Raw genomic sequence first — 14,535 nt, 5'->3', positions numbered from 1 at the left:
AAAGTTGTATATCCCGAACGGGGATTCCGCGATTGTTTAAAATCATCTTCAAAACATCTTATAAGTTATCAGTGATGCATTCTTGAGGAAGTAAGTACTTTAATAGCTTACAAGTTATCTTTAAGGAGTGTTGAGAGGGGAATAAACATTTAGTTTGTTTGATTATGTGGCAGGAATTTTGACTCTTATTTCCCTTACGTTGCACTGCTAATGCTAAATTGCTAGTGGGCGCATCATTTACGTCTGGTAGACACTGTCTTTGATTCACCTTCTGTTATTTATTGTTTCAGATACCATACACTGCCAACCCTGTTGAGATGCACTACTGATAAGTGGCTGTTGGACGTTGATGTCACACACATTATTCATCCTCTTCGTTCATTCATTCTCCATGCATCCGGCCGCTGCTGTAATGCTGTTTCTTAAAGGATACATAAAAGACTGATCTGTGAACTGTGTATCTGCCTTTACTCTCTGACCGGAGTATCTGTGTGGATAAAGTGTCCAAGCATTATTCATCATAGAAACACAGATGTCAGTAGCTTCAACAGTTCCACTGCAACAACCCAGCACTTTACCTGTAACTACTGGTCAACACCTGGAACTGGACTAGATTATAAAATGCACACTAGTAGAGGGTAGTTGAACATTAAGTACAGCGAACAAGTGTGCACTTTAAAATCCAGCCCGGTTCCAGTTGTTGACCAGTAGTTACAGTAAAGTAGTGGGTAGTTACACAGTAAGTAAAGCCAACAAGTGTGCACTTTAAAATCCAGCCCGGTTCCAGTTGTTGACCAGTAGTTACAGTAAAGTAGTGGGTAGTTACACAGTAAGTAAAGCCAACAAGTGTGCACTTTAAAATCCAGCCCGGTTCCAGTTGTTGACCAGTAGTTACAGTAAAGTAGTGGGTAGTTACACAGTAAGTAAAGCCAACATGTGTGCACTTTATAATCCAGCCCGGTTCCAGTTGTTGACCAGTAGTTACAGTAAAGTAGTGGGTAGTTACACAGTAAGTAAAGCCAACATGTGTGCACTTTATAATCCAGCCCGGTTCCAGTTGTTGACCAGTAGTTACAGGTAAAGTAGTGGGTAGTTACACAGTAAGTAAAGCCAACAAGTGTGCACTTTAAAATCCAGCCCGGTTCCAGTTGTTGACCAGTAGTTACAGTAAAGTAGTGGGTAGTTACACAGTAAGTAAAGCCAACAAGTGTGCACTTTAAAATCCAGCCCGGTTCCAGTTGTTGACCAGTAGTTACAGTAAAGTAGTGGGTAGTTACACAGTAAGTAAAGCCAACATGTGTGCACTTTATAATCCAGCCCGGTTCCAGTTGTTGACCAGTAGTTACAGTAAAGTAGTGGGTAGTTACACAGTAAGTAAAGCCAACATGTGTGCACTTTATAATCCAGCCCGGTTCCAGTTGTTGACCAGTAGTTACAGGTAAAGTAGTGGGTAGTTACACAGTAAGTAAAGCCAACAAGTGTGCACTTTAAAATCCAGCCCGGTTCCAGTTGTTGACCAGTAGTTACAGGTAAAGTAGTGGGTAGTTACACAGTAAGTAAAGCCAACAAGTGTGCACTTTAAAATCCAGCCCGGTTCCAGTTGTTGACCAGTAGTTACAGGTAAAGTAGTGGGTTGTAGCAGTGGAAGTACTGGACAGTTAGACAGTAAGCAGTGGCTAGTGTTAACTTAATAGCCGGGTTACTTAAAAGATGAATTACTATGTGGGGTCTCTGTGTGTTAAAAAAAAAAAAAAAGTTTTTTTTTTACATCTGCAAGTCTTATCATTATTGTGTGAAACACATACTCATTAATACATTACAGTGTTTAGGTTCATCATTGGTCTACTTTATTCACAATACTGATTGTTAAGAGGAAGTGGCACATTAACAGCAAAAGCATATGCCCAGGAAAATTACACTGTTTTGACAAGTTCATGGTAAGACACGGGAAACTACACTGTAAGACTCCAGGACTTACACTGTAAGACGAGAGCGTAACTACCCGATAGGTACCGCAAAATGTCAAGGTACATGTGTGAGAGTTACCCCTACAGTTGACGAAACTACACTGTAAGAGACGGGAAACTACACTGTAAGACGCGGGCTGTAATCTAAAGTGCTACCGAAAATTTTTAGCATTTTGCTAGTTGGCTACCATGTGTAAATTTAGATTAAGAATTTACCCATGAAGAGACAAACAGTGAACATTCAGTATTAGGCTCTATGGCAGGTGTCACAGTAGGAGACATTTCACAGAAAGATCACATATCACCTAGAGGTCACCAAAAGGGTCTAAAATCCACATTGGAGGGATGTAAACTTTAGTTACAAGCCAAAATCTACAGGTCCCGCTGAAAACGTGATAAACCACATCTTGGTGCCATCCCCTCAGACAGCAAAACAGAGAATAAGTATTGTTAATGCACCTAAGAGTAGAGTTAAGTTTACCATCAATTAATTAAACTAACTTGGCATGACTTGTAAAAAAAAAAAAGACTGTGCTAATAGCAATGACTTATTTTTTTTTTTATCTAAACTTAGCTTAAAGTTATTAGCAGAGATAGATTTTTCTTCAGCTAAAGCAGGGTTGTTGTGATATACAAGGCTTTGCTTAAGATCTGTCAACAACTTCCACACAACTTTAACCAAAAACAGCTTGAGGAAGAGTAAAAACAATTCACCCCCGCTGCTCAGCTTTTCAAGATACCTTGTGTTCAAGTTCCATGTACTCCATAAACACTGTTTGACTATTTTTAAACTTAAAATCTCTTTAAAAGAAAAAAAAACCCTTCACAATACTGACCAAAAACTGACTTAAGCCCTGTTTCCGCCAAGCAGTCCTATTTAGATCATCAGGTTTGGTACGGGTTGGCTCTGTTAAGCTTGGTCCTGTTTATGTTTCCACTTCCAACCATGCCCTCTCGAGTTAGGGGGCGTGTAAGCTGGATGCTGACAGCCGCATCAGTACCATAAGAGTGTGACGCCATAGCAGCGCTACACAGTGTACCCCGCTAATAAATCCAACAAAGAAGAAAAACGCGACACTGTAAACAAAGTGCAACGATGGAAGACATCCAGCATTTTTTTTTCTTTGTGATTGGCATGTGGCTCTTTGATACAAAGTGCAATCAAGCTTTGTTTCAGAGAAGACTGTTTGCCACCTGGAAAAACACAGCAGCTGCTGTTGCACAGTAAGTGATTCTTAGGACCAATCAACGGTCTGCAGTGTTGTAGCTCCACCTTCTGAGATTGGATCGGTTTAGTTTGGCACCCCTACAAAAGAGTGCCAAAAATTGGGAAGGCTTGTCTCAGTTATTTGGGGATTTGTCCCAGGATTAGTCAGTGTAAACGCCATAAAATGCGTACCATGCCAAGACGAACTGAACTGAACTGGACCGCTTGGTGAAAACGGGGCTTTACTGCTATGTATTTCAGTGTACACCCACCAAGAGGATACACACTGTGATTGGCTCATCATGTTTGAGGGCAGGACTTAGCCATGGGTCAATTCACAGAAATAAAACATGCACCACAAGGAGATGGCTGATTCAAAAGTATAAAATAGGAAAAAAAAAAACTGCAGACACTGCAGGCAGCTGCCTCATCAGTGTGACAGCATGTCCCCCTATGTCCATGCAGCATTCTGTTACAAATTTCCACTACAGATCAAATTAAGTCATGCAGTTTCATATTGCACCTGTCATAAACTGTCATTTTTTGAAATCTATGGCATAACTCAATGAATTTTCTTTTTTCATGCAGTAATGAAAGGTGTAAGTACAGGCATCAGCGGTTGAAAAACAGAAATCTGTCAACACTATGTTACCATAATGTTAATTCTGTGATCACAGACAAAAATAAATTTGTCTCAGAAGCCAACTCAAGCCAGGACTAACAGCTGGACAGAACACACAGCCTCTCCATTTTTCCAATGTTTACCTCTGTGCAAACATCACAGCCTTGGTCTAGTTTCCTTTTAACTCTGAAGTTATTGTCTGTGTGCATCTTGCAACTTTAAAATGTTAGTTTTGAGGTTGTGCACAGGAGACATGGGGCAGCTATCATGCACAAACATTACTGTGGCATCAGGGTGACATAAAAAATTCTGTATTTATGTAATATCATGAGCTCAGAGGACTTTAGCTCAGCTTTACAGCCATTCTGCAAGGTTGTGGGATAATAACAGAGAGAATGTCTCTTTACAGTTGTTTGTTGCTGCTGTAAGCTCTTTGTTCATGATTCCATACAAACACTCCACCTCTATATTTTCCTGATTAGATGTGACCATACAGCACACTCAAGGTCCCTCATGATGACACACACACATCTCTCACAGCTCACTGTCTGCTTTGTGGAGGATGATATTTATCAGCTTCACTGCACTCCCTCAGCAGAGCTCTTGTCTCCTGAGCACCTGGCAGAGTGAATTAATGCGGTTCACAGGGCTGGAAAGTGGGTCAAGCTCTGATGGTTCCTCTGCAGCCATCTCAGCTCTCTGTAGACATTCAGTTATACAATTAGATCTATTGTCATCGAGCACAATCAGGGCGAGATGTTTCTTAGCATCCAGAGGAGAGGAACGTCGCTCAGGAATCTGAAGCTGCTATAGAGACGAGGGAAATATGCAGAGGTTGGAGTATATCAGCTTCATGTGTATGTGAGTGTGAGTGAAAAGGGGGTCTTCTTCCAGATAGCCTGCTGGTATCTGATACACTTTCCATTTTAAAACATTTTGAAGGTCAGTGTTGTTTATGTGTCTGCAGCAAATGATCTAGGTCTTCCTATTTAATGAGATTCCCTCAGGTCTAAATTCACAGCCGCTGCATATTCGCCATTTATTATCCAAACAAACATCATTCATATCTTCCTCCTGGTGTGAAAAGTTCACAAAAACTGGGCCAAATCTGTTAATAGCCTGACACTGTTATCCACTAACCTCCTGACTCCCAGCTGACAGCGTGAATGTGAGTGAAGGTAAGATAAACATCATTTGTGACTCTTTCCATTTAGAATCTGTACATCAGTCTGCATTATGAGTCACCCACATGATGATGTGCTCTCATGTAATTATACGCATTTATTTAAGCTTGGTGATAGAGTCAAAGGTTCAGCCTGTACGTAACTGTCACAGTACACTCTGCTGCACTGCACTATAACTCAGATACAGTTACTTCAGAATATAAACCACTATTCTGGTCTCAAGCAGTTCTCTCCTTACGTGACATGAAATGTACAGACAGAGCGTGTTTCAATCTGGTATCAACGTGCCTCTTTGTTAAAGCTATCATCGTTATTACTCCTCAAAAAAGAACAAAACTGAATTTTGACAAGAACAGTGATGTAGACCCAAAAAGAGATATAAATGCTGTACGTACCAACTCATATATACAAACAACGCTCCTGACAATTAGCAAACATATTTACTGATTTACATTTAAATGCAACGAGCCACTTTTTTTGCCCTTGTTTTCACCATTGACTGTATATAGAGTGGAAAGCATGGCTCCGTCATTTACCATTGTACGTTTTTAAAGCCAAAATTCATCCGCCACAGGCACAGCAATTGCAGCAGTTATGCAGCCTGTGCAGTAGAGACTGAGGGATTCTGGGAGAATCTGAGTGGAGCTGGGTGAAAAAAAAAACAAAAAAAAATTCTTTCAAGAGTCTAATCACTTCCTGACTCTACCTCCCAACATACTTTACAGTCCCCGAAAAAAATACATAAAAACGGCAGCTGTCAGTCATCGTTAAACATAATGTAAAGCCTCATTTTTAACCTCTTATAACTAATGAAAACAAAACTTTTCTGAAAAAAGAGGACTTGAATACAAGGCAGCCAAATAATATCTTCAAATCACCACAACAATCAGACGTGAGAAACATTTCTATGAGGTGTATTGATTTTTTAAAGTTTGACCACAGCCTATCTGGAATGACTGGAGAGTCAGATTTTTTGACTTATACTGCAGCCAGCCACCAGGGGGAGCAGTTCTCCTGGCGACCTCACTTCGAGCTAAGCAAGATGATGCCCATATTTTTTTACAGTCTATGGTTTTCACCAAGAAAAATTTCTTCAAAAAGTCAAGTTAAATGGATGGAAAGACAGGTTTAAGTTAGGAGCATTCTCCTCCCTTCGAGCAGGAAAAACTTTATGCTAACAGGGACGTGTGAATAAGCATTCCTCGGATGGATGATGTTTTCACACATGCATTAAACTCTTTAAAAAAGTTTTAGAGAGCCTTGTAGGTGTGAACACCAACAACTGTACTTCAGACACTTACTCTGTCTTGACTTTTCCCTGCCGTCACCTCTAATTAAAAAAAAAAAAGAGTTAGAAATCAATAAGAGCCAATGAAAGACGTGGGTAAATGCCTGTTCTATCATTTGATTTATTAATATGTCAAGTAGCAGTTAGCACTGGTGAAATTGGAAAAAAAAAATGTCGTCATAGCATTAGAATCAGCTGTGAAATAGTATATGTTTTATCAAAGTGAAACTACTATTACCACAGCAGCTTTTCTCCAGAGTCTTCTCCTGTCCAACAGGGAAGACCTCATGTCGCGACAGACGTGTGGGTGAGAACCGACTAAGTTCAGGTGCAGCCTGTCCTGAAATGAGTGTCTTTATGAATAGGACCAGAACAAAGCTCAAAGCAGACAAACAGAAGGTTAAAGCTGTGTTGTATTTGTTTATCTCTTATCTTGGCTTCATATGTGAACACAAACAGATGAAATTTTTTAATGTGGCTTTTTCCTGCCAGCCCCCTTTATAAAGATTCTTCGTGAAGTTGTGGTGAGCTGGGATGAGACTGCAACAGAAAATATCTGAGGAATCCATGAGCTGAGCAAGCTGTAAAGACCAGGAGGATGATAAGCTAGAATTCTTTTCAAAAGGTGAGCAGAGAAGATGTTTGCACATCTGTCTGTTCATAGCACCGAATGAATCGGCAAAAACTGTGAAGAGCTCAGGTCTCTGTGGCTCCGTCCACCACCCTTTCCCTCAGTGTTTGCACAAAACACTTTCTTGTATTGCTCCTGTGGCTCTGAATCCTCCTTCAGGGATCAACAAAGTACATTCTACTCTATTCTTAATTGTGTTTGATTGTTGTCTCTGCATGATTACTGTGTGATAGGTTTGCGACCTATCCAGGGTGACCCCAAATGAGAAAAGCAGAGTAGATAATGGATGGATAGATTTTTGCTTCCTGAAGTGGCATAAAGTCAGACTGCTATCTAGTATCTCAGTGACTCCACTAAAATCTCCTTTTTTTTACAGATGATGTGACTCTGATGATGTTGTGACCTCTATCAAGCAGGCTCTGCTGGAGGTTGGTTTTTCATTGTTTGCTTGCTAACGATGTTTCTGTGTTGTTGGCGTGGTTTCTTTTTTACTTTGTAAAGCATGAATTGCTCTTTTTATGAATGGTGCTTTATAAAGAAACATGCTTTGACCTTGTTTCCCTGTTTACTTGGAATCTGTTTTTTGTTGTTGTTGTTGTTGTTTTGCTTCATGGATCCTGTCCATAAATTTATTCTATCTTTAAAGGTCTCATATTATGCAAAAATCACTTTAAGTCTTTTAGTGAAATTTGTGGGTCTTTGGCTTTCCTCCCAGCCCACAAAATGTGATATTTAATGACAAAACCTGTACTTAGTAAGATAAAAGATAAAGATAAACTTTATTCATCCCCGAAGGGAAATTCATGAGTAGTAGTAATAGTAGTAAACAGTAATAGTAATAGTAGTAGTGTAGTAGTGATAGTAGTAATAGTAATAAATAGTAGTAAAGTAAAGTAGTAGTGCTTGTGAGTGTAAAATCCTGACCCAAAACGAGCTGTTTGGAATTTCCGGGGTTTGCCAACATCAGCGAGTACCTTTTTTTCAGGAGCAAGTCTGACCTGATTGGTCCACTGGAGCAGATACCCCTGAATCCCTTCCCCACCCACTCCCCTCCCCGCATCCGGAGAGAAATCTCACTTGTGGAGAGGAGTGTGGCTGTTTTTGGCTGTCAACAGCCACCTAGTTCCATGCACAAGCTTCCCATCTCGGAAGAAGACAAGACTAAGTGGCTAGAGTTCATCTATCAAGGAAATGTGCCAGCTACACTCAGTAAAACTGTGCATGTGTGTGCTAGTCACTTCACGGCCGACTGCTTTTCCAACTTTGGACAGTACAACAGAGGGCTAGTGAATAGACTGGTCCTGAATCCAGACGCATTACCATCATCCACCAACAAACCTCGGACCCTGGAAATGTGAGTATTTTAAATGCTGTGTGCTGTGGAGCAGATGTAGGAGCTTTTCCTCAGTGTCCCCCCTGTCTCTGTGTTAGCTTCAGGATGCTAACTTTAGCTGCAGTCAGCCTGTTGTTTTAGCCTGTAATGTCATTGTGAACGAGCTTCACTGCTTTCTTAACATTGTGCACTTGGAGCTCGTGGCGCCGCTCTCAGTGACGCTGAAGAGCGGGGCGGTATCAGCGGTGGCTCATTTACATATGAAGGCCACGCCCACTAAATCAGAGCGTTCTGAACAGAGGGGCTATGAGAGCCTGGAAACAATGCTGTTGTGCTTGATTTATTGCCTTTTTGGACCAAAACATGTTACTACCATTTCATGAAGACATCAATGATCCATATTAAACTGCAGAAAAGGAGCAGAATATGGGACCTTTAATGTTGAATGCATTCATCTTCGCAAGTATTTACTTGTACAGTACTTTGAGGAGAATTTCTTGTACCAACAGTACAACTGAAAAACCTATTCAGTATTATTATTATCAAGTAGTAGTAGTAGTAGTTTAAGTTGCAGTAGGGATGTGTTTTTTACCATTTTGAATAATATTATCTGTGTGTTTATTTGAAAATTAAGTGAACACAGAGGTGCTCTCCTTAATCTGGGTAACATATTTATCCTGTAATGACACAGAGAACAAACATCCACCATCCTAATGTGTCAACACAGCAGTGAGTCTGTTTCACATCCACAGAGCTCTGCAAGTGCCATTACCCAGCATGCCCTGTTCCTGTGTTTACAGACCTGAGGTACTGTACATGTTAAGTGGAGCGTCCTCACCAGTCAGTTAGGAACAGTTTGTACTAAAGCTAATGTGCCAATACTTATGTATGTTACTTCTACTCACAACACATACACACACACACACACACACACACACACACACACACATACACACACACACACACACACACACACACACACACACACACACACACACACACACACACACACACACACACACACACACACACACACACACACTCTTCCCCTTCCTCATCTTTCTGCTCTCTGTCAGTCAGGCTTCTGTTTTTGTCCTCACCTCCTTCAATCCAGAAAATATTTATATCATTAAGCTTTGATGTTCTCTGAAGCCATGAGGGCTGACCAGGACAATGACATCAAAGTGAGGTCACATCTGATTCTGCAAGTTTCAGGGTCATCTTTTTCATAACCTCAACACTAATTTAAAGATGTTTGAGTCTAAGTAATGAGAGTACACTGTAAAATATAACCAAAGACTTTACACCATTTAACATTAATTTTTCCACAATGAATTCACAAGCTTTAGCTAAGTCTTGAGCACCAGTGTCTGACATAATGACACTTCTGGGGATTTTTAATCACTGTGTATTTAAAGATTAGATAATGCTCCACTGGATTACTGAGCTGGTAAGAACGAAACAGGCCAAAGCAGATATGATCGATCCTTTGGGGCAAGTAGCTCCCATCAAAGTATGTCCAAGTCTTGTTTCTGGCCACTATTGTCGGGTATCACAAAATGGAAAACTCACTCTTTAATAAAGAAAAGGGTTCATTTGATGTTGCAGAAAGGAAGACTGCACTGCTCTGTAATTCCACTGAACAGTTTTTCCTAAAGAGACTGTTCAATGTTCACATTTCTACTTTTGTTTTTTTCTTTGTGCTATGCAGCGCCTTTTTCTCCTTTCTGTATCAATGATGGGGAAGGTCGACAAATGACAGCACAAACAGTGAAGCAAAAATATGAATATTGTCCATTCTATTGCACTCAATCTTCCATATACACTTAGATGTAACTTACAATGTACAATAATTGTCATCAAAACTTCTGGCATAGTTTAGATCAGAACGTCCTTCCAGGGTAAACTGTTATACTGACAACATGACGAAGCACTTTGACTGTCCTATCCATACACACTGACACAAGGACTCATCATTCTGATGCACTGACACGTTCACTGACAGAAATTTACTTTTGAGGAATGAACTGAGAATTTTGAGAAAAAGACTGGCTTTTGCAGGTAATCCATTGTCCATTGCTATTTGTGCAAACTGTTCTGAGAAATGCACTTACTGTTTTGCAAATGGCGAGGGGTGATTCAAGAAATGTACCAAAGCAGCTGAGAAAAACTGTGATACAGTTTCTCTGGGTTTTCTGATTTTGTTCTGTCTCACAGCCCTAAGACAAGCAGCAGTCTCGTTTTGGCTCTATGGATTGTTCCTGCTGCTGGGTCAAGTTATGTCCAGGAGCTCTCAAACTTTCCAAAACTATAGTTTTTCTTACCTTACCAGAACTTTCTTTTAACTATGATTTGAGGAAACGTGTGTTAGAGAGGCTTGGACACAAACACATCTTTTCAGAAGCTCCTGATGATGTTATATCCAAACACCTGCATGTTTTTCAAAACAGCACATAGACTTACACTGTTACATAAAGCCAACATGTCCACCCACTGAACACACCTTGTCACCATTTGCTAACAATAAAAATAATGTGTTATAAAACCTCATCAGACAAAAGCTTCTTCTTGCTTTTATAAGAGACAATCCAAAATCAGGTGCACGTACCCAGATTTTGTCTCTGATTTCCCTTAGAAGAAAACATCAGCCTCCTTCATTGTTACAAGAGCAGCTAATGATTTCAAAGAGAGCAGCCAGCTGGAGATTATCAAAGGAAAAGTACACACAGAGGATGATGTGGGAAAGTTTTCCCCACATCAAATGAATCATTGAGTGCCATCAGATAGTCCGTCAGTGTCTTATATCACAGCGACCGAGGACTCGTGCATTCACTGCATCTCTATAATTACAAAACGTACCTGGTTTGAATGATGCACAGACGAAGAAAGTTTAGCGGTAAAACTGGGTCAAACTAGATAAGCGATGGCGTGCAGCCAAAGAGAGCAAGTGTTTTCATCTTCACCTACAATTGAAAGTGTCTATCAAAGTATTTGTCCTTCTAAATACTTCAGAAACACACAAACATGTTAGATAAAGGCAGACAGAAAATGGTGCACTGAGCACTGAGTAGACACAAGTCAACCTTGGACGTCTCCTCAACAAGGAAGAAATTCTAATTTCTCAAACATGCAGAAAGAGACAAGGCTGTGGGGTCTACAGAGCACACCATTAACATCACTTTAAAGCTACTCACTTATTAGACAGCGTTCATACAACCTCTACAGAGTTTATCTGCTTTTTACCCAAAGTTACTGAGAGGAACTCAAGTTCTGCTGCTTTAGACTGAAGTTGATCATTGTGATCCCCTTTGAAAAAACCTTCACCTTTTTTCTCTTGCTGTCTTTGTCTTTGTTACTTCCAGCTCTTAAAGGTATGAAGGAGGTAACATATAACCTATGTAGTGTATATTCAAAGAGTGTTTAATGAAATAATAATATTATAAACTTTACAAAGATTGCTCAAATGTAAGTAAATTAACATCACAAAACCAGAACTAATAACTACAGATGTGTCACAGATCGGAGCACAAAGTTGTTCCCAATTTTAACGAACACAGACACTGAATTTTACGCACACACAAACCTCACAGTTCACTCTAGATCTAGATGCCTCTGACTGAAGCTTCTGCCAGCCTTTTGAGGCTTGCACTGGCTAATTGTCAGCTTCCAACTGGTCCAGTCGGCCACCAGACGCTGCAATCCTCCATCTCCACCAGCAGCCTGAGGGGAGAAGCAAACACTATGCGCGCACAAAGGCACAGACTCCAGGACTCAAAAAAGCACAAACACTCAACCTTTACAGCTAAGGGCGTAACAGTCTTAAACAAGTGTAAGTTATACCAAACAAAGAAACAATACTGCTGCTGTCTATGAAACATCACAATCATTGTAAATCTCTGCAGTGAAAGATGTAGACAATGTTTTTTGGTCTTTTTTTCTGTCATGAGCAGTCAAAATGAAAAAAAAACAGTGATGATGGCTCTTGTCTCTGATTTTCTTGACACATTGGTAATAGTTTTAGTCTTCTTAATTCCTGACAGGATCTTAAAGAAGACTTATCACCAAGCTAGGGCTGAACAATTAATCGAATTGAAACCAACATCATAATATGATGTAGTGCAATTTTCAAATTGCAAAGTCTGAAATTAAAAAGAAAAATTCATGTACACAGACCTGGAGAAAATAGTTGTAACTTGTACAGAGATCTGCAATAGAATGACTGTGACTGGCAGAGCCATATCCTACAGAAGAGGATAAGGGCCACTAAAAAAGGAAATTACAACAAAAAAAAAAAACAGTTTTTTGTTTTTTACTAATTTTTTAAAAGAAAAAAATAAGAATTCTAATATTAAAGTCAGAGATCTGTGGAAGAGGATTAGGGCCACTGACAAAAAAAGTCCATTTATTATTATTATTATTATGTTTTTATTAAAAATAATAATAATAATAATAATTAATAAAAAGAACTCTAAGATTTAGGTCAGAATTCTGAGATTTAAGTCAGAATTCTGAATTTTCTAAAAATATTTTTATTTTTTTCCCCAGTGGCCCTAATCTTCTTTCTTAGTACCCTATGTTCACTTTGTTCTGTATAGTTTGTTACTCCCACTGACAACTGGTGGTCAGCCAAATTTCACAGTGTTTCTTTTTCAATCAAAAATTGCAGAAAAAAGAAATGTTTATATGTTGACCGTATCCTTTGTCGTGTTGGTCGTGCTATGGAATGACTTGGTGCTTCTGTATAGTGAATAATGCAGAAGATAAATTTCCCCCCAAACAAAATAACGTGCTAAATCACGATCGCAAAATTGGTCCAAAAAATCACAATTGGATTATTTTCCAAAACCGTTCAGCCCTACACCAAGCTCAGATCAACTGATCCACGTGAAGGGGAGCCAGTCCATTTCACATCTGCCTGTTGACACTGTGGCAAAAATGTTTTTTTTACATGATGATGCATAATATTCTAAATCTGGGGGGTGCATAGATTTTAATTTGATGCGATATTATGTTTATTATAAAAAAAATTAGATTTTTTCTAAATGGCTGACCGGCAAAATAGATACATAAAGATAGATAGATAGATAGATAGATAGATAGATAGATAGATAGATAGATAGATAGATAGATAGATAGATAGATAGATAGATAGATAGATAGATAGATAGATAGATAGAGATGCATGAATAAAAACTTGAAAACTTGGATCAGAGAAAAATGCTCCTGAAACTTCTCTTAAAGGTGCACGTAGGCCCATAGGAAGCTTCATTATTTGTACCTCATGTTCCTCTGCAGCATCAAAACAAGAAGTAAAACAACCAACAGTGTGCCAATGCTATTCAATATTCACCATAAAGTAGAAGAAGTACTAAAAAAACAAATACTCAAGAGAAACCTTTAGTCCACTTGGGGCAAGACTCACTGCTTTTGTTGGGAGTGTGCCCCAAAATGCACCTGACAGTTTGTCCAAGCTGCTGAAAACAAAAAAGACACAGAGGTGCATATTGGTGCAGACTTTTTTTTACTTTGATGATGTATTTCATGAAAAAAAATGTTTGTTTTTTCCATAATTTATGTGAATTTTGTTGTAAAGTTTTGCCTCTGAGATGCTTGTACTCATGTTTGGTTTGCTTTTTTTGAGGAAACTCCTAAAAAGAAAGCAAACAGACTGTTCCCGACATAATTCTTTAGAAGGCTTTGACTCATGTCAGCAAGCAGCTGTGAATCGCCGAGTCTAAACTGGAGCGATGTTTACACGGAAAGGATGCATAATTCATGCCTCTTTCTTTGCAGCAGTATGAATAATGGGAAGGTTATTAGAGCTTTTAGTCAAACAGCGAGCCTCATTTACTGGAAAACTAACAGTTCAAGTAAAGCTTGTTCTCTGTCTGAAAGTACTCATCTGCAGGAAAACTCAAACATTTAGACCCAGTTGTGATCTCGACTAGGAGGAGCAGGAAAGGTCCTCTGAGGTTTGTGTGCATGCTGCAGAAACAAAAGACCTGTCAGCTCCATCCAAACACTGGAGAGCTTAAAATGACAAACACAGGCTTAAATAAAGCCTGATTTCATCACACAAAGCAATCTGCACAAGGCCGAAAAGAAATCAGCATAGGTGGAAATAAAACACCAGATGTAGAGCTTTTTAATGTGGTGAAACTGTCTGAAATGTTTTGTTCAGTGAGCACATTATTCTAATGAAAATTGCATCCATAACCAGCAAAAGAGGAGCAATAATAAAAGTGAAGAGCAGAGTGAGTCAGTAGAAAACAGCTGCTTCCGTAGTTTCTCTTGTTCCTATTA

Source organism: Halichoeres trimaculatus, unplaced genomic scaffold (assembly GCF_033239565.1).
Source record: "Halichoeres trimaculatus isolate MK-OKI-2021-1 unplaced genomic scaffold, fHalTri1.1 fHalTri1_scaffold_4, whole genome shotgun sequence".
Taxonomy (NCBI): Eukaryota; Metazoa; Chordata; class Actinopteri; order Labriformes; family Labridae; genus Halichoeres; species Halichoeres trimaculatus.
Note: the sequence above shows the minus strand (reverse complement) of the source record.